A 23,871-nucleotide genomic window follows, 5' to 3' on the forward strand; every position below is an offset into this window, starting at 1 on the left:
ATGGGTGGGAATTGGGATTTGAGCAGTGATTGGGAACTATGTGGAGGCTGATTTGGTGCCCTGAGTTATGCTCCCTCCCCGCACCCACATACGTGAGCTTTGGAGGGACTATGAACAACTTTTAACATAATGTTGCTCAAATGCCACTTCTCGATAGTACATCTCTTACCCACTCAGTTAAGCTTTTTGGTCTCACTCATATTTGAATTTCCACAACTTAGCAGACTGCCTTGGCGTATATCAGAGGTTCAATAATATATTTTAAACAAAATAATGAATGACTGAACTTACTTCTTCCAACAAAATTGATTATTCCACTCCCTATGGACCCATAATGCTTTGTTTATGTCTCTTTTATGGTGTTGTGACTTTTCTACCTTGTATTATAATTTATTTGTGTGACTATCTGCTTCCCCACAGGAATAAAAGCCTTTTGTGGGCAGGGGCCACATAACACCAAGCATAGTGCTTTGTGCATAATAAGCATTCAATTAATATTTAATGCAGTTGGGCAAATAAATTTCTGAGGAACAAAAGTAATTATAATCCAATTAATATGAGAAGCAGATGTATGGATGCTAACATAGATGCAGGAATATAAACAGGACTTTATTTCCACAGTACTGTCATCCTATAACCAACAGGGATATTCTGAGGTTTAAGTGAGCTGATTTATGCAGATAGTGCCTAACAGCCAGAGGTTTCAATCAACTTGCTCTTCCTCTCTCTTTCCCTCAGGCCTCCCCTCCAGCTAATGATTATTTTGACTTTCACACTATAAAGAAAACTGGTGCCTGGAAAAGTCAGAGGGTTATTTCAGTTCAAACAGCAAATCAACTGCAGAATCAAGAATAGATCTGCCCTCTCAGCCACTCTGGCATGGATCTCTTGCACAAGCCCTGGCTTTGGGAATGTGGAGACATTCCCGTATTTAGGACACAGATGATACACACAAAAGGAGAAGCTGCTTGCCAGTTTCATTTCTCTCCCCACATTTGGAATGGGAGGGGGCTTCTCCATCTGAGATATCAGAACCCCCCATACATACCTGTTTTATATCCCATACTCTCCTTAATGGCTTGTGAGCATGTCACAGTCTCAGCCTTACGTAGGGCACAATTATCTTTGGGTGGTGAGAGGAACTTTAAGGTATAAGCTATTTAATATTCTGGGAGCAATCGGTAGGAACTCAGCTTGGTCACAATGTCTGCTTAATGATGCTGAACACGAAAGTCTGGATTGTCTTTTTCCAAGCTGTTATCCAGGCTGGCTAAATGATCCATTTGGCCTCTGGCCTGAACTGCAAGAGTAGCTGGAGTTGGGGGTCCAACCTCACAGCTAGTCAGCAGACCTGGATTTCTTCACCTAAGCTCTACTGACATATGGGATTGGATAATTATTTCTGTTATGGGGGCTGTCTGCGCATAGTAGAATTTTTAGCAGCTTCCGTGGTCACTATGCACTAGGTGCCCACAACACCACCCCTCCCCCAACCAGTTGTGACAACCCAAAATGTCTCCAGATATTGCCAATGTCCCCTGAAGAGCAAACTTGTCCATAGTAGACAACCTCTGGCATAGACCCTGAGCTACTTGTTCATTATCCTTTAGGCCAGAGATAAATATTCACAATCTCCTCTTACCTCCAGGCCCCCCAGACTGGGTCGTGTCTTCTTTTGCTGGGCCTTAGCTTTGACTATCTCTTTCTTACTTGTCCGACAATGGCTAGTCTCCTGGTCATTTCCCTATGGCCTTGGGATGACCTTGCTGTTTTCCTATTTCACCCCATGAACTTCTGGGCCAACAAAAATAATGTATACTCTAATACTTGCAGCATTTACTCAATAAACTTTTATTACTATACATTCCACCTTGGTGGTGATATGCTAGAGTATTCTAGAGATTTTAGGGTTTAACAGTTAGAATTATGTTCAGTTGCTAGTGACAGTTGCTTGAAAAAGATAGAAGTTTATCCCACATGAAAGTCCAGAGTAAGGCAGGCCAGAACTAGCATGGTGATTTGCTCTATGAAATTGTTCTTCCAGGCCGGGCTTCTGTTCTCAGGTCACTTTATGGTGCAAGATAGCTGCTCACCATCCAGCCAGGAGGAAGAAGGAAGGAATGGAGAAGAAAGCTAAATTAAGGAAGGTTCCTGGAGACTGCTATATGACACTTACATATCATTTATCTGAACTTAATTATCAGGCCATACCTATCTATCTACAAGGCAGGCTAAGGAAATGTGGTCTTTATTTTAAGTGGCCATATGACCCACTTAAAAACTGGGGAGCAGAACAAGGGTCCATCAGTTGATGAATGGATAGGGACAGCTGGGTGGCTTAGTCAGTTAAGCTTCCGACTCTTGACCTCAGCTCAGGTCATTATCTTACAATTCGTGAGTTCAAGCCCCACATCGGGTTCTGCACTGACAGCACAGAGCCTGCTTGGGATTCTGTCTCCTCTCTCTGCCCTTCCCCCACTTGTTCTCTCTCTCTCTCTCTCTCTCTCTCTCTCTCTCTCTCTCTCTCTCTCAAAATAAATAAAAATAAACTTAAAAAAAAGGCTATGAAGTTTTAAAAGATTGGTGAATGGATAAAGATGTTGTGTGTTATGTATATGTATATGTATGTGTGTGTATTATATTTATATATATTTATATTTATTCAGCCACAAAAAGAATGAAATCTTGCCATTTGCAATGACATGGATGGAGCTAGAGAGTATATGTTAAGTGAAATAAGTCTGTCAGAGAAAGACAAATACCATATGATTTCACTTATATGTGGAATTTAAGAAATAAAACAATGAACAAAGCAGGAAAAAAGGGAGAGAGAGAGAGAGAGAGAGAGAGAGAGAGAGGCAGAGAGAGGGAGAGAGAAACCAAGAAACAGACTCTTAACTATAGAGAATAAATATGATTACCAGAGGGGATGTGCGTGGGGGGATGGGTTACATAGGTGATGGGAATTAAACGGGGCACTTTTTGTGATGAGCACCAGGTGAAATATGGAAGTGCTAAATCACCATATTTTATACCTGAAATTAATATTACACTGCATGTTAACTAACTGGAATTTAAATAAAAACTTAAAAAAAAAAAAACCTGAGGAGCAGGGAGTTACCATGATTATCAGAGGACAACTGGAAGTGTCTGTTGCATGGAGAGACAAGTACTCTTAAAGCATATACCTACCTTTGGGATGCTTCAGTTGAGGAGCAGAACTGGTTTACACAGCCACCTCCAGTTTAACTTGACTAAAGTAACTTTTTACCTAAATGGAAAGGTGTGATCATAATACTGATACATTTATAAGGACTATAAGCCAAATACTAACTAAACAAATGTGGATAAAGGCACATATCGATATTTGTGCAATTGTGACTTCGTAGTTCCTTAGATCTTGAAATTTTATTCTGCAAGAAATTTAAGTTTAGTGTTTGGAGACGTTTGCATCATGGGAAATGAATGCAAGAAACCCAATCATCAGTATTTAAAATGTTGGAAATAATATTAATTATGAGTCACTTGGTTGGTTCCATTTTTGTCATCTAGTTGTGGGTTTCAAATTAACTGCCACTTTATTTTTAGCTCTGTGATGTGTCACTTAGTACACTTTCCTTGGCTGATTGCATTGGCTGAACCACATAAAAGATCTGCAGCATCAATAGGATTGCCAAGTCTTCGTCAAAGATTATCCCAAACTGGTAATTTGTTTTTTGGTACAAATTGACATATCATCTTCCAGAGCCAAAAGTCATGAGGATCAAACAGAGCTGGAACTGAGGCAGCTCTTATTCTTCCAGTTTCACATTGTTATAGTTCTTTGCCCTAGAGAACTCTATTCCAGAACAGTGCTGTTCTGATGGCCTCCCTGGAACATTGGCCCAATCTCAAGGTCTTGCCACATATCATAGAGTCAACAGGAGGGGGGAAAGTTCAGTTCTGAACTGAGTAAGAAGCAGGCAGCCCAAAACAGATCAACAGATTTGTCTTGACTTTCTTAAGGAAACTTACATAGAGCAAAGTCCACAGAAAGCTGACCTCATTTTACTACTTTTTTTTTTTATTTAAACAAAAAAAATTTTTTAACGTTTTATTTATTTTTGAGACAGGGAGAGACAGAGCATGAACAGGGGAGGGTCAGAGAGAGGGAGATACAAAATCTGAAACAGGCTCCAGGCTCTGAGCTGTCAGCACAGAGCCCGACGCGGGGCTCGAACTCACGCACCGTGAGATCATGACCTGAGCCGAAGTCGGATGCTTAACCACCTGAGCCACCCAGGTGCCCCCCCCATTTTACTACTTTCTTGAAAGAAAAGCGTGATGTCCTCCAATTCTGATCCCAGTTCCTATTATCACTCATTTCTGGAATCGTTTAGTTAAATATAAAATCTGAGAGATAAGAAGACGAGATGATCTGGAGGCCTGATCCCTGAATCAGACAGAGGAGGTGGGCACCCCCACAGAACACAGCAGTTGGTAATGTGATTGCTTTTTTAAAGGGGCCTAGAGAAGAAGAGACTCAAAGGGCCGTCTTTCTTTGCACACGTAAGACAGTATCTCTAAGATCACCCATACACACCTTGAAAGCAATCACCGTCAGTAGAATCAACTTCCAACAGAACGAATGAAGGAATCCTTCCGTATCTTTGCATATATGTTACACACAAGTCCAGTTCTGTGAGGGAAAAATATGTTTAAAGTGCCTACCACTGTGCCCAGCACATGGTAGTAGGTGCTCATTAACTTAGAGCCATCATCATTGCTGTTATCCAAGGGAAGGGGCACCACAAAGCCATTTCTCTGATCTGCAAATCCAACTCTGGGGTCATGCATACAGATTAGAAAAAGTACACTTGTTTCCAGGACCTAGGACCATCTCTCTCACGTTCTTGCAATACTTGCTGGCAGGTTCTTTTCACCAATCATCTTCCTTCTCCTTTCTCATCCTCAAATGCCTACTTTTTCTTCAAGGCCTAAGACAAATGCCAACTTTTCACTGTACCTATACCTCACTGCATTCCCTGTAGACATCCACTTTCTCCTCTGGGTGCCCATAGCACTTTGCTTATACACGTAACATAGCTCTTACCATGCTGTAATTTATTTATGTGCCACCAACTACAAAGACAGTGAGATTCTCTGGCCTAAAAATGACTTTTTTCTTTACCTTTGCATTTTCAGTTATTAAAACGCTGCCTGACTGGATAAATTGTACATCTATCCAAGGGGATATTACTCACAGATAAAAAGAAATAAACTACCAAGCCACAAAAAGACTAGGAGGAATCTTTTTTTAAAAAAATATTTATTTATATGAGAGAGAGGGAGACAGAACATGAGCAGGAGAGGGGCAGAGAGGGAGACACAGAATCCGAAGCAGGTTTCAAGCTCTGAGCTGTCAGCACAGAGCCCCACGTGGGGCTTAAACTCATGAATCATGAGATTGTGACCTGAGCCAGTCAGATGCTCAACTGATTGAGCCAGGCACCCCAACAAGGAGGAATCTTAAATGCATATTACTAAAGGAAAGAGGCAGTCTAAAATGGTTACACACTGTATGACTCCAATTATAGGACATTCAGGAGAAGGCAAAACTATAGAGACAAAAACAGTGGTTGTCAGGGCTTCGGGGTGGAAGGGTGGGGGTGTGAAGCACAGGTGACATTTAGGGAGGTGAAACTCTTGTTAGGATACTTTAATGGTAGATGCATATTGTGCATTTATCAAAACCTGCAGAACTATATGTCACAAAGAGTGAAGGTTCATGTAGGAGGATTAACATAAAATCATTCAGGAGGTCAGAGGACTCCAGGAAGTAAAGCAGACCATGATGTCCCTGTGTTAACAATGTTCTGAAACAACTTCACTGAAGGAGATGGGGGAAGGGGTGCTGACCTTAAGTAAAGTGGGAAATGAATGGAATCTATAAGACTGAAGGCAAAAGAAATTGCATAAAAGAACACTATCTATTTGATAAAGTTGTTTTACTTGGGAATATGGGGTAACAATACTTCTATACATGTATACTGGAACTAGACAGTTGAGTAAAGGGATGGCAGGTGGTGGGGGCCAAGTAACTTGTTGGAGGGAGAACTTCTAGATAAGCAAGACCAGGAGGCTAGAATAATCCATGTGGTAATGTACTAGAGTTGAAGACATCAGTAGGAACTTAGGTTTAGCTAATATAGATGCATATATTATATGCCTATTATATGTGTGCGTGTATGTATATATATACATGCGTGTATTATATGTGTGCGTGTATTATATGTGTGTGTATGTATATATATACACACACACGTATACACATACATAAATATGTTTGTATGTGTATATATACATACATGTATACACACATATACACACATACATATATACATACATATATATACATACATATATATACACATACAAACATATATACATATATACGTATATATATATGTATAAATATATATATATCGATAACTATACAAACATATATTTCTTTGACCTGTTAACTGAGAGGTCCTAAAAGAAATGACACCCTTCACGTGAACACACCTAACACCCAGATCTTGGTTTCTAATATTCTCCAGTGAAAGGAACTAGGGCTCTTTGAAGAAATGACTGATTTGAGGACTAGGGCAAGAAATATACAGGGTGAGCCTGGAGCATGTTGTTGTGCCAAAAAGTAAGTATATGATTTTATTTTATTTTATTTAAAAAAAATTTTTTTTACATTTATTTATTTTTTGAGAGACATAGACAGAGCACAAGTTGGGGAGGGGCAGAGAGAGAAGGAGACACAGAATTCGAAGCAGGCTCCAGGCTCCGAGCTGTCAGCACAGAGCCCGACGCGGGGCTTGAACTCACCAACGGTGAGATCACGACCTGAGTCAAAGTCTGATGCTTAACTGACTGAGCCACCCAGGCGCCCCAGTAAGTATATGATTTTAAAAAGGGGCAGAGGGGCGCCTGGGTGGCGCAGTCGGTTAAGCGTCCGACTTCAGCCAGGTCACGATCTCGCGGACCGTGAGTTCGAGCCCCGCGTCGGGCTCTGGGCTGATGGCTCAGAGCCTGGAGCCTGTTTCCGACTCTGTGTCTCCCTCTCTCTCTGCCCCTCCCCCGTTCATGCTCTGTCTCTCTCTGTCCCAAAAATAAATAAAAAACGTTTAAAAAAATAAATAAATAAATAAAAATAAAAAGGGGCAGAGGAGCCAACTGAAAGAATTTCCTGTAGCCAAAGGTGGAAAAAAATTGGCAAATAAATAGATAGATGAAAGTAATATTAAATAATAATCCAAAGAATAAAATAAATATTTATGAGTCAATACTGATATACATAATTATATAAATTAATAAATGAAGGAGAAGAGACAAATTGTCCATGCAGAAGAATTTCAAATAATTTACATAGACTGTCTGCCCTCAAGGAGAGGGAGCATAAATCCCTACTCCCTAAATGAGGGCTGCATATAATGACTTCCCTTCAAAGATTATGGAAAGGGAGGAAAACAGAATAACCATACGGTGGAGAAACCTGACAAAAACTACATCAGCCAGGTGATCAATGTCAACACCAACAGTCATAAACCATGATGATAGTATACAACCTTGATATGATGTGATGAAAATGGCACTTTGCCTCTGTGATTTTCCTCCCCAAATCCCGTAACTCCAATATAATCACGAGAAAAATGTCAAGTTCCAATTGAAGGACATTCTACAAAATATTTGACCAGTCCTCCTCAAAATTGTCAAGGCCGTCAAAAACAAAGGAAGTCTGAAAAATTGTCATAGTCAAAAGGAGCCTAATGAGACCTGTAAACATAAATGTAATGTGTTATCCTGAATGAGATCCGAGTGTAGTAAAAGGACATTAGGTAAGAACTAAGGCAGCATGAATAAACTATGAACTTTAGTTAATAATAATGTATCAATGTTGGTTCATAGATTGTAACAAATGTACAATATGGATATAATATGGTAATAATAGGAGAAACTGTGTGTAGGGTATATGGCAATTCTATGGATTATGTTGTCAATTTTTCTATAAATCTAAAGCTGTCCAAAAAAATAAAGTCATACATTGAGGCACCTTTGTGGCTCAGTCAGTTGGTTGAGTATCCAGCTCTTGATTTCAGCTCAGATCATGATCTCAGGGTTGTGGGATTGAACCCTGTGTCAGGCTCCACGCTGAGTGTGGAGCCTGCTTCAGATTCTCTCTCTTTTTCGGGGCACCTGTGTGGCTCAGTTGGTTAAGCATCTGACTCTGGCTCAGGTCATGATCTCATGGTTCTTCGGTTCGAGCCCTGCGTCAGGCTCTATGCTGGCAGCTCATAGCCTGGAGCCTGCTTCGGATTCTGTGCCTCCCTCTTTGTTCCTCCCTGCTCGCACTCTGTCTCTCTCTGAAAAATAAATAAAAAACTTTTAAAAAATGATTCTCTTTCTCTCTCTCCCCCCCCCCTTCTCTCCTTCTGTCCCTCTTCCCCACTCATGCTTTCTCTCTAAAATTAAATTAAATTAAATTAAATTAAATTAAATTAAATTAAATCAAATCAGATCTTAAAAATATAGTCACACCTGACCAAAGAAGATATGCAGATGGCAAATAAACATGAAAAGATGCTCTACATTGTATATCATCAGTGATATGAAAATATCAACAATGAGATACATACCTGTCATGATGGCCAAAATTCACAACACTGACAACACCAAATTCTGGCAAGGATTGGAACAGGAACTCTCATTCATTGCTAATGGGAATGCAAAATGGTACAGCCACTTTGGGAGACAGTTTGGCATATACTGTTATGCTCTTAACATACTCTTATATGATCCAGCAATCATGGTCCTTGGTATTTACCCAAAGGAGTTAAAAATATATGTCCACAAAAATATGAACATGTGTATTTACAGCAGCTTTATTCACAATTGCCAAAACTTGGAAGCAACCAAGATGTCCTTCAGTAAGTGAATGGATAAATAAACTGTGTTACATCCAGACAATGGGACATTATTCAGCACTAAAGAAAAATAAGCTATGAAAAGATATGGAAGAACTTTAAATGCATATTACTAAGTGAAAGAAGACCATCTGAAAAAGCTACATACTCTATGATTTCAACTATATGACCTTCTGGAAAACATTTGTCCAGACCCATAAAATGTACAACATCAAGAGTGAATCATAATGTCAACTATGGACTTCGAGTGATAGTGTTGTGTCAACGGATTCATCAGTTGTAACAAATGTTGTCTCTGGTGGGGGATGTTGATAAAACTCTAAAAGTCTTAAATACATATGTACATAGTCCATTTTAAAATTTTTCTTGGCATATAATTATTTACTATTATTAATTTTTTTTTACATTTATTTGTTTATTTTTGAGAGAGAGAGAGACAGAGCACAAGTGGGGGATGGGCAGAGAGAGAAGGAGACTCAGAATCGAAGCAGACTCCAGGCTCCGAGCTGTCAGCACAGAGCCCGATGCGAGGCTCCAACTCACAAACCGCGAGATCATGACCTGAGCCAAAGTCGGACGCTCAACTAACTGGGCCACCCAGGCGCCCCTAATTATTTACTATTAAAGGAACTTAAGCCCAGAGAAGTTAAATAGTTTTCCCAAGTTAGCAAAAATATAAATTATTGTAAAATATAAGGATGATCTTTATTGTCATTGTTGTGATTTGTTTTATTTAGCAAACATTTATATTATGCTTATTGTGTGATAGGCACTATTCTAAGTGCTTTACAAATATTAGCTAAGTTAATTATCATAACAATGTCATGAATACAGTACTATTATTATTCCCATTTTGTAGACACCTGGAAAGATTAAGGCTCATTTGCCTGCCAAGGCTCAAGTAAGTGGCAAAGCTGGTGCTTAAATTGAGGCAGTGTACCTCCAGAGATTATGTGTTAACCACTATACTATGTGGCCTCTGTTATTCAAAGAAAACTTTGAAAAGTAGTTTTAAATTAAAATTTTCCCCATTGTTTACAGCATCAAAAGTTGTTGCGAACAGTAAATTCAGACTTTCCCTACTATTATTACTGGCCACTAGGGGGCGTCAAAACTCTTACAAACTTGCAAATGACTGGTCATAGTTTCTCATTTGCGTTGATGGACCATGAATATACAAAAGTATACAAATAAAATTAGTACAAAGATGTGTGCGTGTCACAAATTTTTTCACTTGCCTTTTTAATTATCCATATCCTGCAAATTTTCCATACTGTACATTTTAGCTTCATTATATACTTTTAAATTTTCAGGTTGTTTCATTTGCTTGTCTTGTGCCCACAATTAAGATACAAGCTCCTTCTCAGTAGGGAAGACTGCTTATATTGTACTTATTATTTAAAAAAATCATATAGCACCTGGCACAGTTAGGTACTTTATAAACACCACTTGCTAATTGGTTGAATGCATAAATTTCACATATTATTTTTACATATTATTTTACATCATAGATGTGTTCTTGGGGCCAGCATAAGCCACTTTAAAATCCAGTATGAAACCCAGATTTTAAGGCAGTCCAATAGTGAATCCTTTTTTAACGTTTATTTATTTTTGAGAGAGAGAGACAGAGTGCAAGCAGGGGAGGGATAAAGAAAGAGGAAGACACAGAATTTGAAGCAGACTTCAGGCTCTGAGCTGTCAGCACAGAGCCTGAAGCAGGGCTCGAACCCATGAACCTAAATATCATGACCTGGGTTGAAGCTGGAGGCTTAACTAACTGAGCCACTCAGGCACCCCGTGAATCCTTTTAAATGAAGTTGATAAGCACTCCATAATTTAGCCTAGTATAAATCTCTATTTTCAAATGTGGTTTGGCTTAAAGCAAATAGTACCTGGGTATTGTTGGTTGAAAAAAATCCATTTGCAGGGGCACCTGAGTGTTTCAGTCGTTTAAGCGACTGACTTCAGCTCACGTCATGATCTCAAGGTTTTTGAGTTCGAGCTCCGCATCGGGCTCTGTGCTGACAGCTTGGGAGCCTGAAGCCCGCTTCATATTCTGTGTCTCTTTGCCCCTCCCCCGTTCATGCTCTGTGTCTCTCTCTCTCTCAAAACTAAATAATAAAAACATTTAAAAGCAGACAAAAATCCATTTCTGTATCTTATGCAAGGTTTTCAAAAGGCTTACTTTCCATTCTGCTCTCTCTCCTTGCTGCAGTTGATGGTAAAAAATTGGGGGACAAAGAGGCTGGGTGGTCAAGGGGCCAAGATACTGCCTGAGGCAGCAAAGACCTGAGATTCCAGTCCTGCTGTTCATCACTCACTAGCTGGGCAAACCATTTGAACTTTCTGGGCTCTGTATCCTCATTCATAAAATCTTAGGATGAAATAACTCTGAAGTTCAGCATTCAGTTTCCCAGGAAAGGGAGCAGGTAGATCGTAGATAAGCCTTCACAGATGCTCCCACCAGACACAGCACCTGTTTTCTTTACCTTTGTTAGATGCCATTGACATTGGAATAGTTTTCAATGATGTAGTCACTGTCTACAAAGTGTTTAATATTTCCATGATCCTCCCTGGTCATCCTAGACACTATATAAAGATAAGGGCAGGTACCATCCTATGTTCCGGTTTCAAAGAGCAAGGATGTTAAGGGACTAGTAGGTAAACTGGCAGTTGCTGAACCCAACCTTCTACTTCTCTCCAAAACTAACTTACAGAAAACACTCAGAAGTTTTTTTCTGACAAATAATTATAAACATTTAAACAGTAAAGGATTAATCAGATATTTCATGTTTCCACCAAGGAACACTGTGGTTCATTTAACTTTGAACCCATCATAGGCAGGGAGGTTTGGGGGGCATTTGGGAGGGGTTTATGAGCTGTCAATTGAGTGCACTGAGAGCAATTAAGCATTTAAATTAGAGCAATGTGTAAATTTAACAGCTGGTAAGTGTTGTCAGTTGCAAGCTACAGACCACCTGCTTGGCAGAATCTGCATACAAACTGAAGAAAATAGATTGAACAGCGGAAAGTAGAATCTGGGTTTGATAATTTGGAGCATAAATTCAGATTACACATACAGCTGGAGTACCTTTAAGATTAATGCAGAAATACAGCATCTCCTCTAGGGATGCTTGACTGGACAAAGATTTGTTAGGCTATTTAAAGTGTGCTTCAGTTACAATTTAATTACTCTTTCAGTTAATAGCTTGGGATTGTTTCAAGAGAATCTGACCTTGGAGACTGATGTCTATTTATCTTATCATTTTCTGATGCTAAAAAGAATGATTGTAACAAAGACCTAGAAGCTTCTAGTTACACACATGGTATTTACAAAATGTATTAAAGCAATGTTTTCACCACTTTCCCAAGATCCTCTTAGGACTTGCCAAGGGGAAAGAAAGAGTTCCTGAGACATTGGTCTCCCAGCCTTCTATCACCAACCAACTTCTCAGTGAAATAGATGTTTTAATCCTCCATAAGTATTAATAACTGTTGAAGGAAATAAGATCAGGGGATTTGGATTTTTTTTTTAAGATTTTATTTTAAGTAATCTCTACACCTAAAGTAGGGCTCAAACTTACAACCTCGAGATCAAGAGTCGCATGCTCTATTAACTGAGCCAGCCAGGAACCTCATGGATTTATACTAGTATTTATTACTCCTCTTTTTTCATATCAAAATCCACTTATCCTAGATCTGCTGCTCTTTGAATTTTTAAAAAAAATTTTTTTTCAACGTTTTTTATTTATTTTTGGGACAGAGAGAGACAGAGCATGAACGGGGGAGGGGCAGAGACAGAGGGAGACACAGAACCGGAAACAGGCTCCAGTCTCTGTCTGGGCCATCAGCCCAGAGCCCGACGCGGGGCTCGAACCCACGGACGGTGAGATCGTGACCTGGCTGAAGTCGGACGCTTAACCGACTGCGCCACCCAGGCGCCCCATCTTTGAATTTTTTTAAAACAGTTTTTGGTAATTTCTGATAAATCAGGAGACATAAAAAATTATTCTGTTAATTGAAAAAGGGGAAATTTTGAAGTCTGAAGGTTTTTTTTTAATGTTTATTTATTTATTTATTTATTTTTTTTTCAACGTTTATTTATTTTTGGGACAGAGAGAGACAGAGCATGAACGGGGGAGGGGCAGAGAGAGAGGGAGACACAGAATCGGAAACAGGCTCCAGGCTCCGAGCCATCAGCCCAGAGCCTGACGCGGGGCTCGAACTCACGGACCGCGAGATCGTGACCTGGCTGAAGTCGGACGCTTAACCGACTGCGCCACCCAGGCGCCCCAATGTTTATTTATTTTTAAGAGAGAGAGCAAGCACACATGCACAAGGAAGAAGCAGAGACAGAGGGAGAAGACACAGAATCTGAAACAGGCTCTAGGCTCCGAGCTGGCAGCACAAAGCCTGACACAGGGCTCAAACCCACGAACCGCGAGATCATGACCTGAGCCTAAGTTAGACACTTAACCGAATGAGCCATTCAGGTGTCCTGAAAAGTCTGAAGATTTTAAAATGGCAGCTATAGTTGGTGTTTTTTTTCTTAAACTGCTTACCTTTGTCTTAGAATAGATGAGATCCTGAAACACATACTCAGTCCTTCATGCATTCATAAGCTTATTCAACTAGTATATATTTAGCACTCACTATATGCCAGACACAGTGTCAGAAGTTAATGATACAAGGATGAACAAGACTGTTCCTGACCCTCAAAAAGCTTCCATGGCCAAGCAGGAGAGACAGAAGCAGAAATAACTGGAACAAAATAATAGTCTTAATATTTGAACACTTACTCAATGTCAGGCACTTTACTGGATGATTTATATATGATGTGTCATTTAATCCTATCACCAGCCATAAGAGGTCAGTGTACATCTCCCCAGTGAGAGATGAAGAGACCAAGGCTTTGGAGAGTTACCTTGCTGGTTTCTCACTCATTGGTATATTTAATTCCTCTGCCTGAAATTTTCTACCTGCCATCATCGAATTCCTGTTTGTCCTTCAAAAACCTTTCCTTGACCTAAAGAAGGGCCAATGCTTTGTCCAGTGCTCCCTGGACATATCTCTAGCCATGCATTTGTCTCTCTAAATTGTAATTTACTGTTTGAATCCTCAACTAGATTATATTGGGATTGAATTTCTTCCAGCGTGAGCAAGCTTTGTCCTCTTTGTACTCCTAGAACATGGCTCAATGCCTTTCATGTAATTTATATTCAATAAAAGCTATTTGACTGAATGAAACATGGCAGTGTCAGAAGTTGACCCTATGTCTGCCCGGCTCCAAAACACTGGCCCTTTTCACTCTAATTTGCTTCCCAGTCTCATGAGATAAATGCAATTGTAGATAAGTATGCAAAATATGGGAGCACAAAAGAGAGATAGCCAAGAGTGGGGGGAGGGAGGCGGTCACAGAGAAGGTGATATGAGAGAGCAAGGTGTGTTTAATGAGGGGGGTGATTCCGTATTGATAAAGCATGAGGCTGGAGGAGGTGAATGACAGTAGGTGGAACGGGAAAGCTAGGGCACACTGGAATGTGAAGGGCATGGTATGCCACTCTAAGTAAGGAATGTGGCCACTGATGATTTTTAAAAAGAGAAGGTCCCACTGGATGGAGAGGAGATGGAGTCGGATTGCTTAGGTTCAAGTGGCACCTGGATGGCTCAGTTGGTTAAGCATGTGACTCTTGATCTCAGTTCAGGTATTGATCTCATGGTTATGAGTTTAAACCCCACTTTGGGTTCTATGCTGGGCATGAGCCTATTTAAAAACAAAACAAAACTTAGCTTCAAGACCTAGTTTTGTCATTTACTATGTGATCTTAGGGACTCCCATGTCCTCAATTTCCCAACTGGAATTTATAACCACCTCAGAGTTGTTATGAGATTCAAATAAGATATGTAACTGAAAGTGCTTTATAAACCATAAAGGTAACTACTATAAATGTTAGTTATTAACTTAGTATAGCTCGTTAGAGCTGCCATAACAAATACCACAGACTGGGTGGCTTAAACAACAGAAATTTATTTTCTCACAGTTCTAGGGGCTACAAGTCCCAGATTAAGACGTTAGCAGAGTTGATTTCATTCTGGGACCTCTCTCTTTGGTTTGTAGATGGCTGTCTTCTCACTGTGTCTTAACGTGGCTTTCTGTCTGTGCATGTCTGTGTCCTAATCTCTTTTTATAAGAACATCAGTCATAATGGATTAGGGCCATCCTAATGACCTCATTTTACTTTAATTACCTCTTTAAAGGTTTCTTACTGGAGCTTAGGATTTCAATGCATGAATTTTGCAGGTGACACAATTCAGCCTATAAGTAACAGTATATAAGAAAAAAATGTTAACAACTCCATAATGTCTACTCAGGTAATGCCAAAGGCCAAATGGAAAACCCAAGTTATTTTCTGACTATACTATTCAAACAGAAAATGGAGTCATGGACTCATTCTCACATCTTCTTCCCCATGAAATGGATCCCCTGGTCAGAGGCCATGTTGAGTGGGATTTCCTGTCTGTGGATCAAGCTTCCCATAAGCTTTCAGAAAATGGTGTTGGTTGTGGATCCGTGAACAGGAAAGGCAAACTCATACTTGGAATAAATATTGTTACCTGTGATGACGAATTACTGGCTCTTCCAGGATAGAAAAGACACTTAAGCTGGTCTCTGAAGAATAGTTCCATATGCAGACCCCAGTGTTGGTCTATGCTGCTGGCATTCAGAGGTAGCAATAGTTAGACTGGTCCTAGGAAGTGGAAGCCCATGCTTTTGGGCCAATTCATAGCCTCTATCTCTGTCACCATCAACAGTCTGTTTCATGTTTCCATCATGTCTGTTCCAGGGTTGACAATGGCAATGCTGGCTAGTATCAACTAGTAGCTGAGAAATTTTGTTTACTTTGTTCAGCACTTGTGTTGGATGCTTGCAGCAGGCATTAACAAATGATTCAAAAATCCTCACACTCAGTGCCTATTCCCTATGACTTGCCACATGCCTCTGTTCTTTGCCTCCAATCGTCTAGTCCCTTTCTTTCTATATTCCTGACTAGATGATCAGACCATGGGCCACTGCCAAGGGTCCGTATATATTCTTACCTCAGATCATATTTCCTTCCACACCACCCCATAGAGTGTGGAGTGAATTACTGATTGGTAAATTTGAAGAAGATGAGCATGCTCCTTCCTTGATTCTCTTTGAAATCTACCTTTCTGCTGAGAACATACCTTCTGGGCTGTTCCTCTATGCTGTGAATTTTACAGGGATAGCATAGGGTCAGCTGGTACTGCCTGTGAGTGGGTAAGGCAGTTTGTCCAGTTCTGCTGCTAAACTACATTCTCCAATCAGCCTTTGTCAGTAATTGAGGTGATGTTTTGATCTCCAACTGCCCACTTCTTGCATCTTTCTCTTACTTAGCTCCAGGCCCTAGAAAATGTTACTGATTATGCAACTGAAACCCCAACAGAAAGTATCAAAGCTGGGGTATTGGCAAGCAAATGGGCATTGTTTCTTTACTCTAACATCTGTCCAGAGAGGCAGGCACGTCCCTGGGCCTAGGGAATTATAGGAATATTTGATGTCATGGTGGACACAAGGGCCAAAGAAGCTCAGAAGAACACTATCCCTTGACAGAAAGTTTTGAGTGACAGTGAGGTCTGGGTAAGATGCAGGCAGGTGCAGTGTGGGCACCTCATCTTCTCAGCCCCCTGCAGGCCTCCTTTCTAGGAGGCTGAAACGAAAAGAGCTAAGGCCAGTCTCCTGCAGCAACCCAGATTCTTTGAACTCATACCCATAGTTCGTTTGGATCACATCATGGAGAGAACTTTGCAAGAATCAGAGTGAAAATATTTTTCCTAATTCTCTTTGAAAGACCAAATATTTTTCTTTACATGCGTTTTTGTTGATGGTTATAGAAAGAGTCCTTCTATACGTTCAGTGCTACACAAATATTAATTGCCTATTGCATTTGAGGTGTTTACTAGGCAAGAGAGAGAGAGAGAAAGAGAGAGAGAGATGCAGTTAAGCCTGTCACATTTTTTACAAGTATTTCTTTAATGACTAGTATGGAACAAATAACTTTTTTCTTTTCAAACCATTGTTGAAACACTTTTGCTCAAGGCAATAATTTTTAGGAAAGAAGAAGTTCACATGTAAGTGTGGGAACCTGAGCACTTGTTTTCACCACAAAATGCAAGTGACTTGTGTTTTTGTTCTAAATAAAAGAAACAGAATGCATTTGATGTTCATTCTCTTAATTTTCCCAGTACCAACAGTTTCCCCACATCTGGCGTTTTGGTGGCTACACCTGGGGCATCATAAAACTGAAAACAGATGTCTGGGCTCCTAAAAAGCAGAAGTAAGTGTCAGATTCAATCAGAGAAGCAATGGGAAAATCGTAGGGCAAAGCCTGTGTTTAACCACAAGGTGCCAAATTTGATCAAGGGATGCTGCAGACTAAGTAAGAGAAGCCACAGATGAATAGTTGGGAAAGGAAGACAGGCAGAGGAGAATGAAGATGGAGGTAAGAGATAGGAAAGCAGATCTAGATCAATCCAGTGTACTTTGGCTGGATGGGGTGCTTTGGGATTTGGGTTGTTTTGAGGGAGCCCTTTGCCAGTATTGTTCCTCTCACCTCCCTGTACTTGCCCAGTATTTGAAACCTGTAACATGCATGCATTCATAGGCCAAATACTATGGCAGTTAAAGCCTGAGCTTTGGAGTCAGGAAACCTGGTGTCAAGACTCAGCTCCATTATTTAGCACTGTGTGACCATTAATTAACAATTAATAGCAGCTCTGACTCTTAGTTTCTTTGTCTGTAAAATGGAGCTAATAAGAGATTCTTTCACATAGAAAGGTGGGGTGATGATTATATGAGATAATATGTTACAGAGTTCTTAGCACAATGACTGGCACAGAATGAGTTCCAAAAAACTCATTAACCTAGGTTAATTAACTGAGCTCTGGAAAGACCTATATGGGTGTGGAAGTGTCTTTGTTTACTTCTCGCCTTCACCAAAGCCATTCTGTTTCCATCTATTTTATATATTTGTCTTCTGTAAATATTTGGAGTGGAGCTATGCTTTAAAAAATCCCTTTAAGGGGCGCCTGGGTGGCTCAGTTGGTTAAGCGTCCGACTTCGCTCAGGTCATGATCTCACAATTCGTGAGTTCGAGCCCCGCATCAGGCTCTGTGCTGACAGATGAGAGCCTGGAGCCTGCTTCGGATTCTGTGTCTCCCTCTCTCTCTGCCCCTCCCCCACTCATACTCTGTTTCTCTCTCTCTCTCAAAAATAAATAAACATTAAACATTAAAAAAAACTTTAAAATAAAATAAAATCATGATCTAAATCATTGCTGTAAATCTTGAGTTAGGCAACTCAAAGAACTGGCCCAGGATACTCTACTAGAAAATTCCCTCCAGACTGGTAGAGAATACCCTTTGGGTACAATGTCCTGTCAACTGTGAAGACACTTGTAATACCATCATGCTGCCTACACTTTAACATCTTAAAGGGGACCAAGGGAAATTTCTGCCAACTGCCCTGCTTTAGTCAAGAAACATTGCAGCAAGAGCATTTCCTTGATCTATCAGCCTGCTTGATATAAAAAGAAGCAACATTTTTCCCAAGGCAGCTTCCCAGTTCACAGATGGTCAATGCTGGCAATGATCATTTACAGATTCTTAGATTACTAACACAGACTTATTTTCTTTCAATAAAGAATCTTTTAGATATAGCTTGGATTAATGTCATCCATGATAAAGGTGTACCCTGGATAAGGACTCCAATACCATGGGAATTTATGTAAATCAAATAAAGGAAGTGGAAAGTGGGTATAGGAAAAGCTTTGATTTCCATAGTTTTATGCCCAGGAAGTTTAATCAAAAGGGAAGTTTAAAATTTTTTCTTTCTGGCATTAGTTATACAGTAAAAAAAAAAAAAAAAAAAAAAAAAAAAAAAACTAGGCATGCCTGGGCAGCTCAGTCAGTTAGGCGTCTGACTTTAGCTCAGGTCATGATCTCCTGGTTTGTGAGTTTGAGCCACAAGTCGGGCTTTGCGCTGACAGCTCTGAATTCTCTATCTCCATCTTTTTCTGCCCCTCCTCTGCTTATTCTCTCTCTCTCTCAAAAATGAATATTAAAAAAATGTTTTAACTTAAAAAAACAGCTAAATGCATCATTATTTTATTTTAAAGTTTGCTTATTTATTTTGAGAGAGAACAAGCAGGGGAAGGGCAGAGAGAGGAGAGAATCCCAAGCAGGCTCTGCTCTGATAGCACATGTGGGGCTTCATCTCATAAACTGTGAGATCATGTCCTGAGCTGAAATCAAGAGTCAGATGCTTAACCGACTGCATCATTATTTTAAAAGGTTGGATTGGTGCATCTATCCACCCACTGAGTATTCTTAATGTAGAAGATGATCCCAGGTGGGCTCTCTGTTCTATACTTGAACAATGCCATGAAAAGTGGTCTGGATTGTGTTATCCCTACCTGCACCTCCTTTTACCAAAAGGTAGTATATCAACCATCTGCACAGGGATAAAATTTACACTTGCATCATGCAGTTTTGTTTTGTTTTTTTAAAGGATGTTGTTTTGATAGCAGGGCTTGTGACACAAAAGTGAATTGTATAACTTTAAAAGGGCAGGCATCTAGAAAAATAATAAATTCATCAGATTTATTTAACAAGATGAAAATAAGGGTTTTTTTTAAGAAGCAGAAATATGTCTTTGATGATATATAGAAGAGTCTGGGAATCTTACTCTAGAAACTAAGTAAATAAAATACTTACATTTGGTCAGAGAATAGTGTATATTGATAATCAAACACCACATGCACTATAAATACCAGTTCTGGGAATTAAATCTTCAAAGCACTCAGAGCTCTTCAGTTCTAAAATCTTCCTTCGAAAGCCTCTTACTTGAACCCAGACCAAAGCACTCTCATCGCCTTTTTTCTAAATATTCAGATAAAACTTATCACCAGTTCAGACTTTTCATAATGAGGGAGATCATTTGCCTATCTTATAATAAAATGACACAATGCTTATGTTTAAAACTGGATTTGTACAATTGCATAGTATAAATAACAATAAGAAGTGAACCACTTTTTACGGACACCCTGTAGCTTTATAGTTTTTAATCCAAACTTAAATTTTTGTATTTCTTCCTTATGGCAAAAATCACAAGCCACCATATACACAGACGACACAGTGCGTTGGGTTGGCTCTCCCATAGCCTTTGAGGTGTATTACAAGAGTCCCAGCCATTATCATCTTTCTCCTGATCTGTTTTGAAAAAATTTTTTTTGTACATTTTGTGTGAAGTATTGGTGGTAGAATATACTATATTATGGGTCATCTCTACTTCTGTATTTATTTATTACTAGACCTCAACCACAGGCTTCTTTTTCCCCTTCTACCTCTTTGCCTGTAGGATGTACTGTATGTAGTCGTGTACTTTGTATTAATATATTAGAAATCTACAAATCTGTTTTCTACTTTTTCTACTGTTGTATACTTATAATCAAGGCTTTCATTAGGGTGTTGAATAAATTTAGTTTTATTAGAAAATTTAAAAAAATCTCCAAAGCACTGAAATGTAATGTTATTAAAATAAAATTGAATGTAATGTCACCATTTAAGGATTTTGAATTACTGCTTCAGTCCCAGGGCTATATATGAAACTCCATAATCATTACATAGTAGGTTAAAAAGGGAAGTGTCAGGGGCGCCTGGGTGGCTCAGTCCGTTAAGTGTCTGACTTCGGCTCAGGTCATGATCTTGTGGTCCGTGGGTTTGAGCCCTGTGTTGAGCTCTGTGCTGACAGTTTAGAGCCTGGAGCCTGCTTTGTATTCTGTGTCTCCTTCTCTCTCTGCCCCTCCCCACTCACACCCTGTTTCTCTCTCTTTCAAAAGTAAATAAACATTAAAAAATTTTTTTAAAAAGGGAAGTGTTGATTAATAGGTATTTCTTACTAATAAAATCATGGCTAGTGGAATTTACTGCATTCAATGACACCTTAGGGGCCCATCATGTAGGCTTAAACAATTTTTTTGCAAAACAGGATTGTTTTTCATTTAATTTTACATTCAGTAAACATTTTGAGTTCTTATTATTGTAATAGTTATAAAATAACCTGAAAGTGTTCTGTGCTTTAGTTACATGAATGCTGATGAAAGTATTTTTCTGGTTAAATGGCATTATAAATACCTTACTTGGATATTTCTATTAGGCAATTTGTATAGATGACATTTATTTATTAATGGCCTTATTGAAGCCATTAAATTATCTATGCATAAAAAGCTATTTAAAATTTATCATTGAACATCTGCAATTTTAATCTACAAACTACCTTTTTATGTATTTATTCTGGAGAGGGTTGAGGGTTGATGAGCTCTTTCTTAGACCTCTCCTGGTTTATCTGATGCACATCCAGACTAGATACATGCCCCAATGAACCATGATACATGCCCCGACAAACCATAACCATGTTCCCCACAATGTCCAACTTCTCACCCCTACCCTTGTTCCTTCAATCAACCACAGCCCTCTCTTGGGAGTTAAAACCTTTTGTACAGGACAATCTGTTCCCCACTCAGACTCATGCTTAAATATCCAAGTAAGCATGGCATACATTTTTACCAAACTTTTCTTTAAACTGAATCTGGAAAAACTGAGCAAAAGGATGTAGTTAATTCACTCTTCTAGCTTTTTTAGGTCAAGACAGAATAAAGGAAAGATGAAACCATCCAATTAAATTCTGAGAGCCTGCAGATTAAAATATCATTTGCTCAAAGTCACTCAGTTGAGGAAAAAAAAAAACAACACTAGAACTCAGGAGATTTTATGTTCTCAGATGCATCGCTTATCCAAATATGTATCTAAAATCATTTAGAAGTAGACTATTTCAATCAGAGTCAGCTTCATGGGCATACAACCTGTGCAGTCACTCAGGGCTCATGCTCAGAAGTGCCCCCAATTTGGTTTAATGCTCTGCTGTCTCCATCTGGAAATTTCTAATTATTTTATCTTTGAACTTGTATTTTGTAAGTAAAGTCTGGTGGCATAATGTGGCATGGACAGAGATAAGAATGTCCTCCATTCTTTGCTGCTGAGTTTGCATATAACTTTCTATATTGGACTCTATGAACACAGAATTCCAGTGGAGATCCACAAAGCCTGGGAGTGCAGTAAGATGCAAAGCAAGTACAAGGTAAGCATGTTACATCCAACACAAACCGGAGCCTGAGCAGCCATCTATTCCATTCAAACCAGAACTTGCTCTGAAGGCAGAAAGCAAGCAATGGCATCCTTAGAAACAAAAATGACTTTGGAACTCCATCGTATCCTTTCTTACTCATGCTACTTCCCTGTGTGAGCCAACTACTTATGCTGAAAGTGATGACATAGAAGGAAAGAGAAAGAGAACAACCTATGGTTCTTTTCCTTTCAGTTCTTCCTCACTCATCGGTAAGCTGAAGACAGTGCTAATATAAAAATGTGCATAACAATAAGGGAAATAAAAACAATTGAGTTTGTTTTGTACAGTGTTTTCATTTTTCTGGTAAGAACAGAATACATGCACATCTATGAACTATGATATATAAATCATGTAATTTTGGTAACTCTGCATGAGTTAAATGCTCTTATATTTACATTTGAAACTGGTATTGCATAATACAAAAGTGAACATTAAAATTCATGCTAATAATTTTAAATTTTATATTTTTTTTTTAAATTTTTTTTTTCAACGTTTATTTATTTTTGGGACAGAGAGAGACAGAGCATGAACGGGGGAGGGGCAGAGAGAGAGGCAGACACAGAATCGGAAGCAGGCTCCAGGCTCTGAGCCATCAGCCCAGAGCCTGACGCGGGGCTCGAACTCACGGACCGCGAGATCGTGACCTGGCTGAAGTCAGACGCTTAACCGACTGCGCCACCCAGGCGCCCCTTAAATTTTATATTTTTAAAATTTAGAATAACATTAAATATCAAATAAACAGCATCAGTGCAAGTCCAGAAAGAGATTTCGGAAGAAAGGAAAAAACTTTATATTTTAGTACCTTTTTTAAACAGTTTTATTAAGATATAGTTCATGTGCCATATAATTCGCCTGTTTGAAATGTCCAATTCAATGGTTTTTTATATATTCACAGTTGAGTATAGTCATTACCATAGTCAATTTTAGGACATCACCATCTCTGCAAAAAGAAAACCTATCCCTTTTCCCCTGCAACTCCCTCTCCCCTATTCAGCCCTAGGCAATTACTAATCTATTTTCCATCTCCATAGATTTCCCTGTTCTGGATATGTCAAATGAATGGAATCATATAATATATGATCTTTTTTTTATTGGTTGCTTCTTTTACTTAGCATATTTCTTTCAAGGTCCATTCACATTGTAGCATTCCTTTTTATGGCCAAATAATATACCATGTATGAATATACCACCTTTGTTCATTCATTTATCAGTTGATGGACATGCGTATTGTTTCCATTTTTTGGCTATTATGAATAATATTGCCATAAACATCACATTTTAGTACTTTTAAGGGAACCTGGTATTTTCATTTTTTCTCCACTGGGCTTTGCAAATTATGTAGCCAACCCTGGTTTCAATGAACGTAATTGAAGAAGTATTTGTTAGGTCTTACCCTGCCCAAGGTATTTTAGTTGACAGTGCTTGCCGTTAAGTGGTCTATAGTGTGGTAAGCAAGTATAAATCCAATACATGTCAATCCAATACTTGAATCATTAATTTCAAAGGAATTATAGTATCATTATTATTGTTATTTAAGATTTTATTTTTAGGTAATCTGTACATCCAGTGTGGGGCTCGAACTCACAACGCTGAGATCAAGAGTCACACGCTTCACTAATGGAGCTAGCCAGGCGCCCTGGGAATTAAAAATTA

This window comes from Lynx canadensis, chromosome C1, assembly GCF_007474595.2.
Source record: "Lynx canadensis isolate LIC74 chromosome C1, mLynCan4.pri.v2, whole genome shotgun sequence".
Taxonomy (NCBI): Eukaryota; Metazoa; Chordata; class Mammalia; order Carnivora; family Felidae; genus Lynx; species Lynx canadensis.